This window comes from Physella acuta, unplaced genomic scaffold (genome assembly GCF_028476545.2).
Source record: "Physella acuta isolate Inbredline_101_S28 unplaced genomic scaffold, ASM2847654v3 ptg000303l, whole genome shotgun sequence".
Classification (NCBI taxonomy): Eukaryota; Metazoa; Mollusca; class Gastropoda; family Physidae; genus Physella; species Physella acuta.
Window position 1 is genome coordinate 269,947 of NW_026731822.1, and position 22,444 is coordinate 292,390.

The window sequence follows — 22,444 nt, forward strand, 5'->3', positions numbered from 1 at the left end:
TTTTAGGTTGGGTTTTGGGTACGGAATAAGAGATGTATCATTTTAGTAATAATTTATAATTTGATTTTTTTAACTAATTTTTGTAAGCGATAATAAACGAATAGAAATATTAGATAATATTTATATCATGTTTGGACTGTAGGCCTTCCAGTTCTGTTGGGTACATGACTCACGTTCAAGAAACAAAGGCCAATTATCCTGGTGTCTGTGAAACAGGCGAACTCTACTTCATCTGCCGCACTTTGTCGAACACGAACAGAAAATAAACGCACTATAGACGGAAGTGTAAATAATAAAAGGGAAGTAACCATATAATTTATATATCACGTTAAACCTGTTTAATAACCATTACTTCCCTTAAATTATAAAAACAAATCGAGCGGGTTGGCGAGCTGAGGTTAATGACCATCCCTTGCAGAATACATAACAAGCAGGAATGTAACAATGAGGGAGGGGGAATGTCACAAAGTCTGACTCCTTTAGAGGAAAGGGGGGGGGGGTGAAATTAAGGCAAAAGACACCAGCTGAAAATTAAATATATGAGTACAACATAGTTTCCAAGGACAATAATATTTCCTTCATGTAGGTTATTAATTCAACAAAAGTGTTCAACAAATTTACGTCTTTATACAAAAAGAAATTAATTAATGGATCCATTTGAGTTGGGTTTTTTTTTCTCAAAAGCAGACAATGTATTATCTAACTGTTCACCGTTGACAACACTATCACCCAAAAATTAGAAAATTTTAATTTTATATTATTCAATGCTTGGTCTCTATTGTTAAACTAAGTTATCAATCAAGATAAAATCTCATCAGCTTTACACAACATCCTCCCTCCGAATGTGGAACCGAGGAGTAAGACATCAGGTGCAATTTGGTTTTTGATAATTTATTAACAAAACAACTTTAGAAACTATTCTTCACTTATAATACTTTGTCGTTTGTTTGATGTAAGGTGAGTTCTGAAACTAGTTTTGCTTTATATATCTTTGTGTGTATTACAAAAAAAAACAAGATGTAAAGATTCTTGATATATTTTATGCAATTGAACAGGCATATTGAAAATTAACGTCTTTAAAAGATGTCAACGATAAAATGATGCTTCAATAAAAATGACTTAATATAAACTTATTGCTTTAATATCTTTAATACCTTGAATTTCAAATCCTTTGAGATAGCAGCAAAGCGCTACCAGTACGTTGTGAATACTAATTTTTTTTTAAATTAACTGAAATCCAATGCTTGCATTAGAAGCATGTAAATTATTTAGTAAACGATTATTTTTTTTTTTATGTGGGGAAGAATATTTTATGAATCAACGCAAAGATAAACTAATAACGACAAGTGTATGTGTGCCAATACACATTTACATATATATATATATATATATATATATATATATATATATATATATATATATATATATATATATATGTATATATAAATATATATATATATATATAGGTCTATATATTTATTCATTTATTGACATGCAAGGGAGCTAACTGTTTGCAGAAAAACAGTTTACCTGTTTTATAATAAAAGTTGATTTATTCCCTTGTTTTCATATTTTTAAAAAAATAGTTTTTTTTTCAAATTTAAATGATTTTACGTTTGGTCAAGTTTTTATTTATTATTACAAAATCTAGACATCACAACAGGTTGATTTGCGAACACGTGAATTACATCCAGTCTATTTCCCGAATTGTAATTGCATTATATAAGACTCTCAATCATTTGTTACCAGCTAATAAAAATACATAGGCATTCTATATATTACCTAACTACCCAACAGTTTTGCACAAAGTAAGACACAATCGTAGTCAATCAAAGTACTATTAACATAAAGCATGAGATGTAGATGGTAGATATATTTTATTTACTTCTGCATATGACTGACCGAGGAAATGCAAAACAGCAAAATAGAAATAGAGTGTTTTCTAAATTATCAAAATAAGGTCCTTTAGATCAACAATAGTATACACGTTAGAGACTCACGTTAGAGAAAGTAAAGATGACTGGGCATAGTGCTGACAACATTATCCCTCATATTCTGTGGTCAAGACCTATACTTTATCTGCCCAATGGACAGCTAAGCCTTTAATTTGTTTAATGTACTATAAAAAAAGTGGTAATAGTTTATAACGTACTATTAAAAAAAGTTATGATAGATTATAACAGAGGCGTAGCGAACCCTCCCGGCGCCCTGAGACAAACTTTCAATTTCGCGCCCCCCCCCCCTACATTTTTTTTATTTACAATTCAAAACTGCATCTAAAATAAGTTTTTAATTTTTTCCAACTTATTTTGACGCCCTTAGAATCGGCGCCCAGGGACATGTGTACCCCTCCCCGTCGCTACGCCTCTGGTTTATAATGTACTATAAAAAAAAAGTTGTGATAGTTTATATTGTTGGACGATGTAGTAGTTGGGAGCTGTGTTATATTCTACACAAATTTTCTGTAGGAGATAATATACAGTGGTAGGGTGTAATTGACCGGAGAAAATCGATCTGCTCCAGTTATAAAACAGATCTTCGAGTAGTAAAAATATATTACAATCAGTGGCGTAGCGAGGTCGGGTGTCACCCGGTGCGGCACTTAATGGTGTCACCCCCCCCCCCCCCACCCCTCCCAGAAGCGTTGCGACCCTTCCCGGGGACAAACTTTCTAGTTTTCGATTTGCACCCCCCCCTCAAACTTTCGATTTGCACCCCCCCCCCCCTCAAGTTTTTGATTTGCACCCCCCCCCCTCAAGTTTTTCTCTATATATTTTGCTAAATGGTGTCGCCCGGTGCGGTCCGCACCCCCGCCCCCCCCCCCTCGCTACGCCCCTGATTACAATTACACCTTGTTATTTCTTGTAAGAATAATGATTGAGTTTTTATTATACGTCTTTTTAAACAGGTTTTTATTAACTGATTTGTATTAAAAACTCAGTATCAGCTGCACTAGGTTTATCATCGTAATAAGGATTTACACGTTTACACGCCAGCTACCGACAGATGGCAATTCCCCAGCGTTGTAAAATGGTAAATCGATGTTGTCGCTGTGTTTATCTAAAGTACTTGATCATGCAGCTGCCTTGTTGAGCGAAAGTTGGAAGGTGTGGCATGTATTTGTAACACTGCTGTTGATACGTGGGGGAAACTATGACAATTTTTATATGATACCGTCTAGGGAGTTTTGAATTAGCTACACTTTTTATTATGGGACGGAGTGGCCTGTGCTAAAAATCTCGGCGCAAAACGAATATCGCTATATTTGTCAGTACACTTTTGATCGGGAACGCAGTCGCACGCACAGGCCACTCACGAATTCGAACCCGGGTTCAAGTCAGTAGAACGTGTCCACCCAACTCATGTTAGGGTTAGTAAAGGCGGCTGGACATAGTGCTGACCAAACTATCCCTTCACATGCCGAGGTCACAGAAACAAGTGAACTCTAATCCACTTGCCCCGTAGACCGTCAGGTTTGAAAGGAAACTTTACTTCTACAATTTTTATTAATATAGTAAAATTCATTTTCAAAACAGATGGTCCATGGGGTAAAATGAAGTAAACTCGGCATTTAAGGGGATAGTCTATCATCACTATGCCCAGCCGCCCAACGTAAGACAGGTACCGATTAGAGCTGGGTGAACTCAGGGATACACTACGGACTTGGACCAGGATTCGTACTCTAGCGTTTCAGATTAGCAGTCGTATGATCTACCGTTCGACCACACCGTCCCATTTTATTTAATTGACTATATTTCAAGTATTTCTAAAGATCTTGCACACAGAGTTTGTAAGATAAAGCAGTTAAAGAAAACATTTTTTGTTGTTGTTGAAATAGAAGTTTTGCTTAAATCCATGTATATAAGCGTATCAAAGAAATTAATCTAATGGGTTTACCAGTCCAAGTGTACAAAAATAAATTGACACACTAAAGTTTCTCTTAGCTTTATTTGAAATTCAACGTTTATAGATAATTTAAAAAAAAAGTTTCTAATGCAAAATATCTATATATATAATTCTCTTCTGGGAGCCGTTAGAAAACAAGCTGCAAGCGCGCCTTTGCAGTCCCCTCTCTTCCTCTCTATCACTATCACTACCACCCCACCCCACCCCCACATGATCTGGTGAGCTGTGTTCACTCTAAATGTTTACAAATCGTAGAGCCGGGTTTGTTGACGGCTATTAGGGGCAGATAATTTAGTTTGAAACGATTTTAAACTTATAGGAGGTAACTAAGAGGAGGCTGCTTTCACGGGGGGGGGGGGGGGGGGGTGTAGGGTAGGGGTTGGGGGAAAGGGGGGGGCGGTTAGTGTTTTAAAGCAAATATTTTCAGTGGCAGCATTGGTACTGTCGAATTCACAAATTATGAATTACTGAAAAGTAGAAAATAAACAACTAAATAGTGGCGTATGTATGATTACGCCGCGGGTCGGCTCGTACACTTTATTGCACACGAGAATGTAAACAATGAATAGCACCTTAATAGTAGATCTTAAACATGCAAAACATATATTATTTTATAAATGCTAAGTGTTTGAATAGGAACACATGTTTTTATAAATGCTATGTGTGAAAGAATGAACACATTGGGTGTTGGGTCATCCATAAATAACGTCACGCTTTTTTCGACGATTTTTACCACCCCCCCCCCCCCTTCGTCACAAAAAGCCAGACCCCGCCCCCCTAAAATGACCTGACACCTCAGCCTACACCCCACCCCCCACTTGATAATTGCATTTGAATTTTTCTTGAAACATCGATATTTTGTCCAAGATCTTGTCAGAACTATGTCAACATAGAGTATTTTGATAAATTCCTATTACAATTTATTAAAACCGTTTCTTAAACGCGAAATAACTACTAAAACTTGTTTTCTAACCTTGCTTTTTTATAATGCAAAAAAGTGACGTCACACCATCTGAACCCCCCTCCCCCTCATCACACAGAGTCACAAAATTACAGACCCCCCTCCCCCTTCAAGAGTGTGACGTCATTTATGAACGACCCCTTTGTTGGTATTTTACAAATATTCCATAAAGCTTATTATCATAACCAGTCTTTTAAATAAATATTTTAAAATGTTCTCAGAATCTCTTTAGTACCTTCTTTATAATTAAAAAAAATATATTTAAAGAGATCGGTAAAGTAGGCCTACGTATATTATATATACACACATACTTTACTTAAAGGTAGAAATTATAGAAGGCTACATGCCATTTTAGCTTCTAATAATTATAAAGCAGTGCCTGTTTAATATATAGTAACTAGCATGCTTAAATTAAACTCACTTTGTTTTTACTGCATATATGAGATTTTATATCGCATATACGACATTGTTTATAAGTATAAGACATTGTTTATACTGCATATATTAGACATTTTACATACTACATATAAATAACGGATCAACATGCAGTGTTATTCAACAGATTATGTTAAGAAACTCAAATATCTAAAAGAACCATTAGATCTATACGAAACTAATTCCTTTTAAAAAAAAATTACAATACGAAAAATGACAATAGACATATACAGGACTCGTGGAACTAATTGCCACAAAGCTAGTGCTATAATGTAATCTAGAACACAAATCTAATCAAAAGGCTTAGAAATACGCAGGTTTTCTTTCTCAAATGTCAGGTCGAGAACAGTACACGGATCTCTGCCGGAAACTTTTTGTTTATGTTGTACAAGTACATTGATTTGTTCTCTTCTAGCCATTTCCATAAAGCTTCAACATTAGCAAACTTAGAAAACAAACCCTAATTAAAATCCTTGGTTATAAAAAGTTCGGCCTTGTTCGCAGTTTCCAGTTGACACATAGAAAATTTAGTTGGGGGAAAGATGGATAAAGTTTGTAAATTCCTTGATTGAATGAGTTATATCAGAGGCATAGCGACGGGGGGTGGGGGTGGGGGCGATTGGTACATATGTCCTCGGGCGTCGACCCTAGGGGCGCCAAAATAAGCTCATTATAGCTCCTATATTGATTATAAATATAAAAATATATGGGGGGGGGGGGGCGCCAAGTTGAAAGTTTGTCCCCAGGCGGCGGGAGGGGTTGCTACGCCTCTGAGTAATAGTGAGAAATTAAACTTGCATTTCTTCGTAATGTTTTTTTTCCATAGATATAAAATATACAAACACAAAAACACAGTAAAATATTGAAGTCATTTAAAGTATCATGGCGTTCTTGTTTTAAAAAGTAAATAAAAAAAGCCTACATCATCGGTTTCGTTTGTTCAACCTGCAGAAAATTTGAAAACATAAAGAAATTATTTTGTATCTGTTCAACAGTGTGTCATATATTCATACTCGATAACTTTTTTATGCGGAATGTGTCACAGTGGTTGGCACCGCCAGACTTTTTTTTTTTAAATAGTCACATAAATATAACTTTAAAAATAGTTTATTTAAAATAAGATAGTAACTCATTAATAAAAAATAAAATTCTACTAGATAGAAATGAATACCAGGTATTACTTCTCACCTGTATAGATGTCTTGATTCCTTTTTTTCCTTAAAAATAAAAAAAATTAATAATATTCGTGTGAATGTGTGTACACAATCTGTAATATCCTAACTTAAAAAAATAAGTATTTCTACATATAGAGTATTAGACATTAATACCATCTGATGAAATACGACGTTCGTTTCAAATTTGAGTTCTATAAATAACTGGCAGGTCAGGTGTCACACGCTACTCTCTACACTGCTGGAAACTATTTTTAACTCCCCATGAACACAATGACTGTTCACAATACAAATTAAATAATTGAGCTCTTTATTTCAATTCGATATTACTTCAAATAGATAAACACGTCTTTATGGGATGTATTTAAATTTGTTTTAATAACATTTTTATAATATACATTTTTTTCTTCTTATTTTTAACACTATAATAACGAACAAAGAAAAGAAGAAAACAAGTTAATTAAAAAGTCTAGTGACAATTTTAGCGCAATTTCCTTATGTTATCTAAAAATAGCTCTGTCGTAGCGTAAATCAAGAGCAGGGTTAGTAAAACCATTGGTTAGTTATTAAAACGTTTTTTTATTAAATAAACCTAACTACTAACTAAACTAAGCACCTTGAAATCAAGAGCAGGGTTATTAAAACCATTGGTTAGTTGAACTTGATTATCAACATGATAATCATTAAGATGGTAGATCTCTACTTCCGGCATGTATATACAACCACACCACACGCGTCATCACGTTCAATAGATGCGTCATCGCGTTCCATGGCTGCGCCATCACGTTCAGTAGGCGCGCAAGTTAATTAAAAAAGTCTAGTGACATTTATGCGCAATTTCCTTATGTTATCTAAAAATAGCTCTGACGTATGATGATGGGGTGCGTTCAAGCTAGAAGAGCGATCGGTTTGTAGGTGTTTATGTAATTTTAAAATTTGTGACCGAACGAGAGGATATTTTTGAAAACTTTCTTCGGCAATATTGTTCTAAATTATGACAGGAATCGATTGGTACATGTTTCAAGTCGCTAAGTGGTCTGGTTGCCGAGATATGGGCCAAAAACTGCATTTTTTCGAGGTTTTTTGGCTTTTACGGGAAATACATGAAAGAAACCCGGAATTTTTATGGCCTATGCTCATTCTCGTAACTTGCTTAACATAATTGCTTTTGGAACTAGTCATCGATATTGCTTCGTTGAGGAGGAGATACGACTTAAAGCCCGGACACACATTCATCCATTCATTCATTCATCCATCCATCCATCCATTCCCAGAAATGACGAGTTAATAAACGCAATTCTCCAGAATGGAAATTGCGCTAAAAAACGCAGGTAATATATTGCTGGTTACACATTATTGAATTGGAAAAAAACGAGTGCATTGTTCAGATTTAAAAAAAAAAAAACATGGCGTTAAAAAATACCGAATTAAATTTGCAACACTAGCTTTGAGTTGGAAGTCACAAATAAAAAGAAAGAAGGGAAGGCCGGGGGGGGGGGACTTACAGTAGCATTTCAGAAAAAAAAGAGAACAGGCGAACCATTAAGGAGAATGGAATTAAAAGGTGCCAGAAACTACATTAATGTAAAGAGTTTTCTATGGCGGCCCTATGTGTTCTGGCCATTGAAAGGAAAAGATGATGAAAACGATAATTTATTTATTACTTCAGTTGAAAATATGCAGTAGATTTAAGTATAGGTTCATCCTAGTTATATTAAAGAATGTCAAAAAAAGAGAAAAAGTTTCTCACATACGTTACATGTTAGTATTAAATTTACTGATACAAAGTAACGGGGCGGTAACGTAATGGCAATTACTCATGTGGTAATTAAATGTCACGAACACAATTAGCTAATAGAGCTACGGGCGGTTAAAAAAAAAAGGTCAATAATAATAAATTTTCCAAACCACTGTTGTTTGCTAAAGAACAACCACTCCCATATATATATATATATATATATATATATATATATATATATATATATATATATATATATATATATATATATATATATATATATATATATATATATATATATATATATATATATATATATATATATATATATATATATATATATATATATATATATATATATATATGTACCCATAAAATTGTTTAATTATCTATATATATAATTCTCTTCTGGGAGACGCATCTATATATAAAATTCTCTTCTTGGAGACCATAGAAAACACCAAGCTGTAAGCGCGCTCCCTACCACCCCCACCCTTACATGGTCTGGTGAGCTGTGGTTCACGCTAAATGTTTACGTTCGTGGAGCTGGGTTTAGTGACGCCTATTAGGGGCAGATAATTTAGTTTGAAACAAGATAATCAGAGGGACTCTACGTTATTTAATGTAAATAATAAAACCACGTTATTTCTTGAAAAACATCTTTGTGTATTTTGAAAATGCCTATTGGATATTATAGCCAACTGTATCGCATTTCTAAAATGTAACAATCTAGAAAACACGTTCATTAGCTCCCTTCTTTTTTTACGAGAGTATAATTCGTAAAACCGCGTAAAAAACTTGAATTGTCTCCCTTTTATTTTTTCGAGAGAGTAAATTCCATGTTCTATAGCCTAACCTAAACAGAACACTGCGGTGGATTCAGACATGAATGATCCATGAGCTCACACATACGTAAAATAAAACCAGATCAATAGTATACAACTTCGTGCATTACGTCTTTTGTGGGAGACCCAATCAATGACAATACAGTTGTTTTTTAACACCATCCCTCTACACAAACACGCACACACTCACACACAACCGCGAATCGCCATACATTGCCAACACTAGTCAAGCGCCTTATAATTTACGTGCCTGTATTCGTCCATATTACTCATTTAGATTGGCGTGTGTTGGTAGAATATGGCTTAATTATTTGACCCTATTAATGAATCCATGTACGTGACCCATAGTAAAAAAATTGTAATACAGCGCTGCTTCTATAATAGTGTGTCAGTATTCTATTTTCTATTCTATTTTTATTTTGTAACTAATATTGAATAGTAAAATGCATTTACGAAACTTTTAACTTCTGTATCTCTTAACTTCTTTTTAAACAACTTTTAAACTCGAGATCATATACTGTGATAGAAATCCTTACCTAATTAAAATTTGCTTTTAATTAGTTTATAAAACAGTTTATTAAGTATAGATTATCAAAACAAAACGTCTATTTTCTTAGACTTACTTCTGTAGAAGTAATAAACACCACCCACAGTACAGCATACAAGGGCAATCAGCACTAGAACAACGGTAACTATAATTCCTGTATTAGCAGTAGTGTGGTCTGCATTATCTGGGTACAAGAAAAAATGCCAAGATTACATCAGTACACAACTGTGAGGAATGAACTAAAGGTTAAACATTGAATGAATGCGATGTAACTACAACATAGTTCAAGCATAAACAGTAATTGTTATAGGCGGCTTACACTCAGTAGTTAGGTTGACCTATATAGACCTCAATAGCATTTTTTTAAAATAGATAAAATATACATAACAAATAGAATATATTAAAAGTGATGACGTATGCCTCATACAACATATCTATACTCCCAATAAAACCAGACCTACCCCATGTAAAAAAGCATCTGTACTCCTGCGCCCACTCTGAAGAATTGCAGACTTTGTATCCAAGCACAAGACTTGAATTAGATTGATGAGTTTTGTTGAATTGGTACGTCACACATGGTGATCCTACAGCCACATCGCTGTCACCAAACAGCACTGTTGCCTCACACGGCTGTGCTGTGTTCAAACAGCAAAACGTCACAGCCGGCTCAGGGTGCTTAAAGTGGTACTGACAGTTTTCTTTCTGCAGTGGTGCTCCGTTTAGATGTAGCACTACAGACTGTGAATCTAAGAAAACGAAGCATCGTTTAGATGTAGTACTACAGTAAATCTAAGTAAGCAATGCCCCGTTTAGATGTAGCACTACAGACTGTGAATCTAAGAAAACAATGCCTCGTTTAGATGTAGCACTACAGACTGTGAATCTAAGAAAACGAAGCATCGTTTAGATGTAGTACTACAGTAAATCTAAGAAAGCAATGCCCGGTTTAGATGTAGCACTACAGACTGTGAATCTAAGAAAACAATGCCTCGTTGAGATGTAGCACTACAGACTGTGAATCTAAGAAAACAATGCCTCGTTTAGATGTAGCACTACAGACTGTGAATCTAAGAAAACGAAGCATCGTTTAGATGTAGTACTACAGTAAATCTCAGAAAGCAATGCCCGGTTTAGATGTAGCACTACAGACTGTGAATCTAAGAAAACAATGCCTCGTTGAGATGTAGCACTACAGACTGTGAATCTAAGAAAACGAAGCATCGTTTAGATGTAGTACTACAGTAAATCTAAGAAAGCAATGCCCCGTTTAGATGTAGCACTACAGACTGTGAATCTAAGAAAACAATGCCTCGTTTAGATGTAGCACTACAGACTGTGAATCTAAGAAAACAATGCCTCGTTTAGATGTAGCACTACAGACTGTGAATCTAAGAAAACGAAGCATCGTTTAGATGTAGTACTACAGTAAATCTAAGAAAGCAATGCCCCGTTTAGATGTAGCACTACAGACTGTGAATCTAAGAAAACAATGCCTCGTTTAGATGTAGCACTACAGACTGTGAATCTAAGAAAACAATGCTCCGTTTAGATGTAGCACTACAGACTGTGAATCTAAGAAAACAATGCTCCGTTTAGATGTAGCACTACAGACTGTGAATCTAAGAAAACAATGCTCCGTTTAGATGTATCACTACAGACTGTGAATCTAAGAAAACAATGCTCCGTTTAGATGTAGCACTACAGACTGTGAATCTAAGAAAAAAAGCCCCGTTTAGATGTAGCACTACAGACTGTGAATCTAAGAAAACAATGCTCCGTTTAGATGTAGCACTACAGACTGTGAATCTAAGAAAAAAAGCCCCGTTTAGATGTAGCACTACAGACTGTGAATCTAAGAAAAAAAGCCCCGTTTAGATGTAGCACTACAGACTGTGAATCTAAGAAAAAAAGCCCCGTTTAGATGTAGCACTACAGACTGTGAATCTAAGAAAAAAAGCCCCGTTTAGATGTAGCACTACAGACTGTGAATCTAAGAAAAAAAGCCCCGTTTAGATGTAGCACTACAGACTGTGAATCTAAGAAAAAAAGCCCCGTTTAGATGTAGCACTACAGACTGTGAATCTAAGAAAAAAAGCCCCGTTTAGATGTAGCACTACAGACTGTGAATCTAAGAAAAAAAGCCCCGTATAGATGTAGCACTACAGACTGTGAATCTAAGAAAAAAAGCCCCGTTTAGATGTAGCACTACAGACTGTGAATCTAAGAAAAAAAGCCCCGTTTAGATGTAGCACTACAGACTGTGAATCTAAGAAAAAAAGCCCCGTTTAGATGTAGCAGTTCAGACTGTGAATCTAAGAAAAAAGCCCCATTTAGATGTAGCACTACAGACTGTGAATCTAAGAAAAAAAGCCCCGTTTAGATGTAGCACTACAGACTGTGAATCTAAGAAAAAAAGCCCCGTTTAGATGTAGCACTACAGAATTTGAATCTAGGAAAATAATGCTCCGTTTAGATGTAGCACTACAGACTGTGAATCTAAGAAAACAATGCTCCGTTTAGATGTAGCACTACAGACTGTGAATCTAAGAAAAAAAGCCCCGTTTAGATGTAGCACTACAGACTGTGAATCTAAGAAAAAAAGCCCCGTTTAGATGTAGCACTACAGACTGTGAATCTAAGAAAAAAAGCCCCGTTTAATTGTATTACTACAGACTGTGAATCTAAGAAAAGGATCCTCCGTTTTTATAACTAACAATATTTTTTGCAATACTAATACTAGCTGATTTATTAAAAGTAACAAGCGTCATATTTTTTACAAATAACTAACACTGGTTGGTTTGATCTAGCTAACAACCTATACAAACTTTAAAATAGACGATATCTGAGGGTATGAAAGGCGTATGTGGGTGACTTTTAACTACTAGTGCGGTAGAAAGTAGGAATAGTTATCAGCTAGGGTTCTGGCATAGGCCTATGTGCTAATTTCTCGTTCGAACCATTGTTTTAACCATATAGGGGACGGGGAGGGGGGGGGGCTGGGTAGTTTTGTTACGTATATTATTGTGTAAACAAATATAAGGTTGAATTGTTATCTTACGTTATTTATAAATCCTATTAAAGCTATTAGGGCCAAATTTATATCACTAGATAAGACATCCGTGAAAATTGAGCAGGCAAATACGAATTATCCGGTCTTCGTCCTATCATGACATATTTAAGTTTTTATTCAAAAGATTTAAATTTAGAACAACCCTAAAAAGCAATACAAATAATAGTTATATCAATTTTGGTAAAATCAATTTAAAAAGAATTCCTTTATAAAAACAACTTCCGATTGAAATATAATGTGTGAGTAATTTAACGAAGTATATGATAATTTCAAACTTCTTTCTACTAAATGAAGACAGCATTCTCTGTGAACATGTTATTTAAAAGCATAGAGTAGGTAGTCTTATGTACTCATAACGTTTCGTGTAGACCGCAATATAGACTTATGAAATATAGCCATTGTTTCTTCAAGACTATTTTCTTCGAGGGGGGGTGCACTTGACATTTTTTCGGGTGGGGGGGGGGGGACTAAAATTTCCGGGGGGGACGTACAGTGTTAAAATTATATATTTTCTATATAAATTCCATTTCGTTTTAGGGACGGTAGACTTTTCTAGGGGGGGGGGGGATGCCTGGAAGAAACTATGAATATAGCTACGACTTTGATAACACGATTTCTTGTAGTTTTTTTTTAATAAGACGTAGTATTGAATCGTTACCAAAAATTTCAGGAACTTGTTGAATGTTGCTGTAAAATTGTTTGGTGGCTTGGCTGTACAAGTAGCCACGTATAGAAGCCCTGCTGTACTTGACCTTGGCCGTGACATTGACGACCATGTGAAGCACGTTGTCCTGGTCTAACTGCTGGCAGTAGCATGGCGATGGCAGGAACCCATTGCAGCCTTTTGTGATATTCACATGGCAGATCTGTATGATGGGAGGGTGATCTTTCCTTTAGTAGTGTTCTCGTTTAAACTGTCAAACATTTACATACGCTACACAATCAAACATTACACATTACGCACCACATATCACATATCATGCACCACACACCACACAACACACTCTATACACAACACACTGAATCCACACAAATACACAGAGATAGAGAGAGAGAGAGAGAGAGAGTCAAGCACTATATTTATTTCTACATAAGAATATGATTGCCAGACATAAAAGAAGGCCATTTAACCAAAACTTAAATATCCACCCAGCTTGTCGCTATTTAAATGCTATGAATACTTGTAAAAAAAACATCAGGTAAGTTCTTACAATAAACATACTTGCTGTGTAATGTCTTAAGACCATTTGCTTTTAGATTTACATTATCGGATTATGTTGGCCAACGTAAAAGCCATCCGATGTTTTAAAACTCAACCCTAGATATGTCGAATCCCTTTTATAAATACAGAACGTAGCAAGACCAAGTGTATACATTATAAACAAAACCCTAGCTTCTTCGTCTTTGTTCTTATATGTTATGCGCCTTATAGGCAGTTGACTCCTAGTTCAGCCCACTTTTCATTATGGATTTGCTTCCATAGCATTAGTCAATCCAAAAATAATCTACAAAGCAGCATTTTGTTTTTAAATTTTGACGTTTTTTCTCCTAGATAGTTTGCTGTCCCTAGCTTTCTAGCCTCATCTTCCTAGGGGTTCGAACTCGCGAATTTTCAATTTAGCGACCTTGATCTTTACCGATTCGATCACGCTTACCCCAAAAACCGTTTGTTAGGCGGTAGAACCCGCACGTGCTTGCCCGAAAGTCAAGAGTTCGGAACCTCTGCTTAAGTAGTCACATGACCGATTTGCTCCTCATGTCCAAAGTAGATGCGCCAGGCGGAGAAGAATAAAAAGATTGACGGAAACCCTCGAGTCTAGCGGCTGGTCACATGGGTGAACGAAACTCTGATTTCTTTACGTTGTTCCAGTTTGTATGGCCAGTGAGCGAAAGCTTGAGAGAGTAGACACCGTATACAAGAAAGAGATGGGACAAATCGCCATGGTCTGCTAGTGACACACGTGCTTGTTAACCTGAGAATCACAAGTTCAGCACCAGCTCGAACATCCCTATATCCAAAGAATGTGACACATTGAGGAAGGAAACAATAATACGGCGGTACCAAAAAGTAGAGTAGCAATATTGGTGTTGTGTAGTGGTGATTTTATGAGCATTAATAGAGCCGATTATTCCCGTAGAATAGTTAGAGCAATAGATGAGCTCTCTGCTTGTATTTTAGTAGATGTGTACACCAAAGGAATTTCTTTTATTTTACTTAACGCTATTGGATGTTAAAACTGAAAAAGTTCAATAAAACAGAAAGTAAAAATGAAAGTTTCAGACGTTCACTCCACACTTATAAATAACTATGTGCATTTTTATATTATAAGTACAAGTCAAGTAAATTAACAATTGCTTTACCCTGCTATTATAAATAGCGGCGTGAAAGAAAATATTTGTTTTTAGTTAGACCTAGACCTATTTCTCATGTACCGTCTTTACCGGCTAGCAAGCGCGCAGCTACCGCTAGATGCCCTAGATCTAGACCTCTTTACTAGTTTATACCTTCTTTAATATTAATTTCCTAACTCTAACCTAGCCAGAAATACAGAATTTGTTACAACACAAAAAGACTAACTAAGTATGTGAAAAGAAACTATAGTGTAACATGCGTCATTCAACACATACTTAAACAACACACGTCATCTATCGATGTAACCACAGCTGTTACGCTTGCAACAGATGTTTCTAGTAGCTATTATTAAACCAGTCGATCAATGGAGACAAAATGTGTAGCCTAGGCAACACAGCGATGATAGATTTTACGACATGAGGGAAAGGAAAGTTGGATTTACATTGGCGCAATTAATCTGGCAATACAACGACACATGTCTAAATTGTTATAACTTATGCATTGTTTACTTCATCATATTATTTATAGTGTTTGAAATAAAAATCGATTTTATATGTAGAATAGCTACTATTATTGTTTTAATTATTTTTAAAGTCGTTACATTAATATACTTAAAAACATACATCTAACATTTGGTAGGCTAAAATAATATAGATACCGAACACAGATGTGTGAATCGTAAACAGAGATCATTAACAAGCTAAGTGTAAGATTAAACGTTTAAATTTAACGTGTGGGTATATTACAATTAAAACAAAATTACCGCAGTAAAATAGGGCGACTGACTGCTTGTGTGCTCATAGGACACCAAACTTGACCATTCAGACGTCTTGTTTCCAAAACTGACTTGACTTGTAAACACAAACGTGTCCAGATCATGACGTAAGCCAGTGCTACACGTTGTAAGGCTGTTTGACTGGTTGTATTTGTTAATTGTTATATTTTGTGCAGCTTAAAATACAATTTTTTTGCTATATATTTGTGAAATACAACTTTTTTAATACATACCATCGCTACCAACACTCCACCTACCCTCCCAGCATTCTATACCACAATCAGCATCACTCAAGTGAAAATTCAACCACAGAATTTAAGTTTCTAAAACGCAAGCGCTCGACTTTATTTTAGTTGCTAGTTTTTATGCTGTCTTCTGTCCTTTTTGTACTACGCACTCTATACAAAGATAAAGGTAATAGTCACGCTTTCAGCATTGAAGGCATGTAAAGGAATATGTACGAATGGAGTTGTCAGCACTATGCCCTAACGTAAGACAGGTATTCTGAGCTGAATAAACAATGGGAGTCCTACGTATCCGAAATACAGAGTTTCATGTTAATCGTCCCACCACTAATAAAACATTATTTTTGCCAAAACTTTGCCTAGCCCAAATAAAATTACACTGTTATATATGGTTGTGACAAATGTCACACATTAATTATTTTTTAAATATCGATGCTATGTTAAAGCTATATAATAAAAGCACACATAAAACATGTAAACAAATGTGTGAACTTTCTAACCTGACTGAAGAACAATCCAATACAAGCAAGCAACGTTAAAACATCGTTTACTAAAGCTATAATGCGATTTGTTAGTATTTAAATAAGACATAGTAAATAGTGCATGTTATTAAAACATACATAACTTGTATTCACGTTTTCAATCTGCCTAAGTATAAAAGAGAAGATTTCAATGCCCTAGTAGTAGAAATAAACGTATAGAGGTTAACCGCACGTTATGAATCCACTGAACACGTACATGGTATGCCTGTATGAGTAACGTAGGATTACATTGGCTGGTTGTATAGACTCACACAGCCGCGTGATTAACCCCAGCACGCACATCTGTTACATGTAGTCAATATTAGATTACAGTCATGAATAAGAATTTTGTTTGCGCTACGATTTGTATTAATTTTTATTTTAAAGGTTTGTAGCATAACTATGTGTAAAAAAATAATGTTAACATTTTGCGCACTATTCAATTAAAACGGATTAACTTTCTCGCTTCCATATTATTATTACGTAGTCATATTATTATTACCTATCTTGTTGTAGTTTGTTTTAAATCTTTAGCTACCTGTTTGAAGGACAAGGACAAAGTATTTTTAATAAATGATTCTTTGAGCATTAAAATGAATGCGTATACAAGGTTGTGAAAAATAGTTTTTTTTTTTTTTAAATTCCTGCGACGGCCAATGAAAATAATAATTTCGTTCAACCAGCGATTATTCATAAGGCGATAAGTTTATTTTACAAACTAGTTGTTTTCAATGAGGTGCATAGAGTTATATTCAATGGTATCAGTAATAATTTTACTATTCTAAAAATATTTTTCAGTAATTACTTCATGTGGTCCTGCTGAAGAACATACATTAAAAACAATAAATGTTAAGCAAAATACAACAGGCAGAACGGAAAACAAATCTTTTTTCTGGAAACAAAATTTCAAACACCTTTTAAACTGCATCGATGAGGATGCGTGTGCAGTTACACCTGGAGAAACAACTTCAGCACAAGCCACTTTAACAAAACATCGAAATTACATTGAGACCAATCTTACATTTCCTGTCAGTCGCAGCTTACACGGCACCAGGTGGAGCTTGTGGGATAAAGATGGTGACATAATGTTGCATGACTGCAATCTTACAACATACGGTAATGTTCTGTAGTTAACAAATAGTAATAATGGTGTATGTAGTTTATGCCAAATGTTGAACAATTTGAAAATTGGGTTATTTAATAAAATATGAAGGATCAAAATCAACAAGACGAAGATAATAATAGACTGCGATAATTTACTTTGAAAAATGTGTATGGTTAATTCTTATATTAGATTAAATATTGTATTCTTGTAAGTCGTCGTTATCTTGATTAAAGATACAGGTAGGAAAAGATGTTTTCCCGGTATTGTGAGATACCATACTATTCGAAACAATGAATACGTATGCGCTAGTTTTTTTAATAATTCATATTTCTTTAATTAAATAATTTTACCAACCAAAAGAAAAAAATGAAAATTATTAACTTTTTCCAACAGTTCCGCCTACTCAATCTGATTGCTACGTTAATCATGATGAAATATTAATATGTCGCACTGAAAAAGTTTATCCTGTTTTGATTTGTGTTATTTGCTCTTGGAACATAACTTACGAGGTGAATATTACATAAAATTCATTCATGTAATAAGTTTAAATATATAATCGTAGATATGGAGAATGTATCAATAGACTTTTTAAAAATAATTTGAGCATTTTAATATTAAACCATCAACAAAAATTGAGAATATAATATCAAACAGCCTTTTTGACCAATACAAAAAAAACTGGCGTACAGGTAGGAAATGAATACCATGCTATATTTCTTTTTAAAGTTTAATATTTTATTTTTCCAGTGTGAGTTTAAACGTATAAGTAAGATATTTAGTTGGTATATTTAGAATGATAATACAATGCCATTGTTGTCATCCCCCTAAAGTTTTAACTTGGGCGATGATCTTTGACTGTTGTAAGTGATTTATCGTAGTTTGTCTTTATCCTATGATACTAAGAATTTACAGCAAGTATGCATCTTTGCTTTTAATATAGTTGATAAAAGGTTGACTAAGACTTATAACAAAAAATTTATCGTCACGTTACGTTTACTTAAAGATTCCCCAAGACCGAGTCCAATATCACCACACAATCTACACGGACACAGTGGAATTCTTTAGGTCAGAATGTCGAGTCAATGTTTCGGAAGAAATCCAGTCGGGCGTCACCACAGTTTACGTTAAGTTATATCCTAACATAACAGGCGAGAAGACAGATGCAGCTTATGGTGTAAACATTACAGTCACATTACCACACAACACAAAAGGTAGGTTTCTACACAAACCTTATGTTATTTTTTATATGTTGTATTCAAAGCTTGTGCAACATGCTATAAACTGTAATATGATTAAACTAGTGTTCAAATAACGTGTGAAAATTATTCTATTATGTTAGGTTTACAGACGTGGATAATTGTCGCTATATCAGCTGGAATAGCTATTGTGTGTTCACTTCTATTACTTTTGGTTTTCAAGTTTAAATGTAAGTCATCTGATCTGATTATACGATATGTAAAACCTATAACGAGCGAAATCTTAATTGATATTTTTATTTGAACGTAAATTCTAACCATTAGCATCGAAATTTAAAAAAATAAAACTTCATTATAAATTTTACGTTATTGATATAAACTAACAATTATGGACGTTGTATTTTTTATTCTAAAAACAGGTCAACAAATTCGATGTAATGTGTAGGTATTCGTTAACGTTTTGTGTTTAACTTAAAACATTAATCAAATAAAATTATTAAACTTATATATAAATAATGTAGTTTAGTTTTTTGTTTTAAATGTTTTGTAGTAGGAACGTGTAATATATTATGCAATCACATTTTTCAGACGCGAACCCATATACTTTGAAGGTAAATTATACAACTTAAGTTGTTTCGCATGCAACTATACTGTAATCTGTATAAAACTTAGTAACATAACACGTTTGTTAGTTCTTTTAAATTGTTTAAAAACAATCAATGTGTCAAAGATCAGAATTGATTTGTTTTATTTTTTATTCCATGGATGTAAAAAAATCAAAGTTGTTTAGTTGTTTTGAAATATATCATCGCCTATATTTATTTTTCTGTTGTTGTTCTCCTTTTATAATTTGTTGTTTTTGCTTTTAAAAATTAAGTTGACGTTTGTGACATTTACAATCATGGAAAAACAATCACAGGTAAATATTTTTTATTTATTTTCAAATTGATTGCCAACAATGAATATCAAATAGACGTTATCATATATGTAATGGTGGTTTAACCACGTTTTTTGACTAATGGCTGTATTCCTGTATTTACCTTGACATTCCAGCTTTTAAAAAGTTCGATTAGATAGTTATTTTCAACAATTATATACATAGTTCTTGTTTTTAAAACACATTTAATCTGCAACGTTTTTTTTCAGAGGAAAAACCAGCTTTACCTGCAAGACAAAGCATGTAGGTTTAGTAAAATGTATCTGTAGCAATATTATTCTTCTACCCTTGAACACAACAAACTCTTTAAAATTGTTCACCGCTTACATAAAATATGTTAATTGCTTTATGAAAGAAATCTGGTTATAGTACCAGTAGCAGCTGCTGTGTTGGCAGGTAGGGTTGGTAGAGTGCTCGACTGATAACATGAAAATCTCTTGTTCTGATACCAAACACGACCCTGTAGAAAGTACCCGTGTCCAACCAAATGTGGTGGGTACCTGAATCACGTGAGAGATAGTTCGTGACGGCATGGTAGCGAACCCAAATGTGGTGGGTACCTGAATCACGTGAGAGATAGTTCGTGACGGCATGGTAGCGAACCCAAATGTCCCGAGTTCGGACACTCAGAAAGATGAGGCTCGTTTTCTGGGGGCAGCAATTCCTCCGAGGGGGGGGGGGTGGTATGAACTCCAGAACTAAACAATTGCCTTGATGATTGTTATTTTATGAACAAATGTTCATGAAAGCAAATCCGGAATGAAAAGCAGGCGGATGTCGTGGCCAACTAGACATTATACGTTGACATGTAAAACTTAATTTTTGTTAGAGGGTATTTATTTCAGTATTTTAATTAAGACTTAAGGAGTAAAATAACAAGCAATTGGAATCGTTAATACAATCCAAGCCATCCAAAAGATGAAAATAATAGACTAGAAAACTAAATATATTTATTCCGTTTTTCTTCAAATAAGTGAACAAATTCTGTATTTATTTTAATTGAATTTTTTCTAAATTGACAGACTTATAAATATTAGCTCAAATATTGCCTTTTATGTAGGAAAAATTAAAGTAAGTATTTACATCCTGAAATTTGACTATCTGATTATTTTCCATCAATTTAATGTTGTATTTAATTACGCAGCAAAGCTAGAAACAATTACTCAGACAAGGAAGTGACACATTCTTCAATGTCTGATCTCAACAAGGACCTCGCGACTCAAGTTCACCAAAACACTTAAGTATTGTTTCTCAAGATGTCGAGCATTACTCATCAGTCTTATAATGATTAGTTACATAACTAATATATGGCTGGTAAAATCAAATCAAAATGAACACATTTTTTCCTAGATAGATTTTTGTATGCAACTACATGTAAAAAAAAATTTTACACGCTTCTTTTTTGTACTCTGACCTTTAAATTTAATATGTGTTTGATGAAAAAATGCAGAATTATTTTTAACTCTATTTTAATTAGTGTAAAAATATTTAATAGAGATATTGTAATCCTTATTGAATTTTTCTTTTAATATAATACGATAAAATGATAACAACAAAAGTTTGAGACATGTTCATAATCTCTAAAAAAAAAATTAAATGGATAACAAAATTATAGCAATAGTTATTGTATAAATCACAAAAAAAAACTCGAATGAACGATAAGATCACAAAAAAAAACAATAATTTATTTATAAAGTCTTTTGTTTTTAATTATTTTTTGCCTAACGTTTAGTCATTAATTAACAGTATACAATCAGTGTAAATACTACAAAGCTTTTAATATGCATTCGTGTAATGAGACTACACTAACTCCTGCTGCTAAAAAAAATTTTCTGTAAATTGAACTCACTCTTATAATAGAAACTATTTCATTTTAATTTGTCACAAGACATTCACTTTAAACATTTTTTTAGGAATTTAACTTTAAATAAAAAATAAGCATTTTGAACCTAATGGTTACATTAATTTTATTTAAATTTTTAAAAATCCAATGAGTTTAAGTTTTCATACGGAAATGAATCACCATAATTATTCATTCGTAATAAAAAGTTAAGTACATTCTAGTTCAAGCTCTTCAAAATGCTAAGAAGATTTTTTTTTAACAGCTATTTATTTTTTAAAAGTTATTAAAACCACCGATTAATTTTTGCTTTTCATATTTTTAAAACTCTCTGAGTCACTTGTCTCATGTTCCTTTGTGAACTTTTACCAAAAATGTGTTTTGCTTAGCAATAAACCAACCCTACTAGATACAACAAAACAGAACAAAAACAGCAGTGACTAACTTGCCTAGTGTGTGTGATGAATTTAGAAGGGAAAGAATGAACTTTAATAAAGAACGATTTGTTTCTAGAAAAGAAACTTGCTAGTGTATACTGTCTCCAGTTAGGTTGAAGCTAATTTGTTAATTTTTCTCTCTTGCTATAATTCTCTCTTGCGGTCTATTTAAAGACTAAAAATTATATACATTCAGCAATTCCATAAATTTATTATGCAAACGTGTTGTTATATTTATTGTATATTGGTGTTAAAAAGTACCGTTTAGAGAAAAACTCAAATATTCTAATTGTGAGGAATAAAATATTTTGTATAAAAAAACGTATAATTTATTAAATAATAGGATAAGACTATGGTGCCC

General features: G+C 33.9%; 1 long non-coding RNA gene across 1 annotated transcript; it reads right to left on the reverse strand.

Annotated features, from left to right (window-relative positions):
- Window positions 1-6,017: 6,017 nt before the first annotated feature.
- On the reverse strand, window positions 6,018-10,345 carry LOC131939935 (uncharacterized). Its single transcript, XR_009386502.1, has 4 exons — window positions 10,066-10,345; window positions 9,681-9,788; window positions 6,491-6,519; window positions 6,018-6,247 (listed from the first exon to the last, which is right to left on the reverse strand). It is a non-coding gene; the product is annotated as an uncharacterized LOC131939935 (long non-coding RNA).
- Window positions 10,346-22,444: the final 12,099 nt, after the last annotated feature.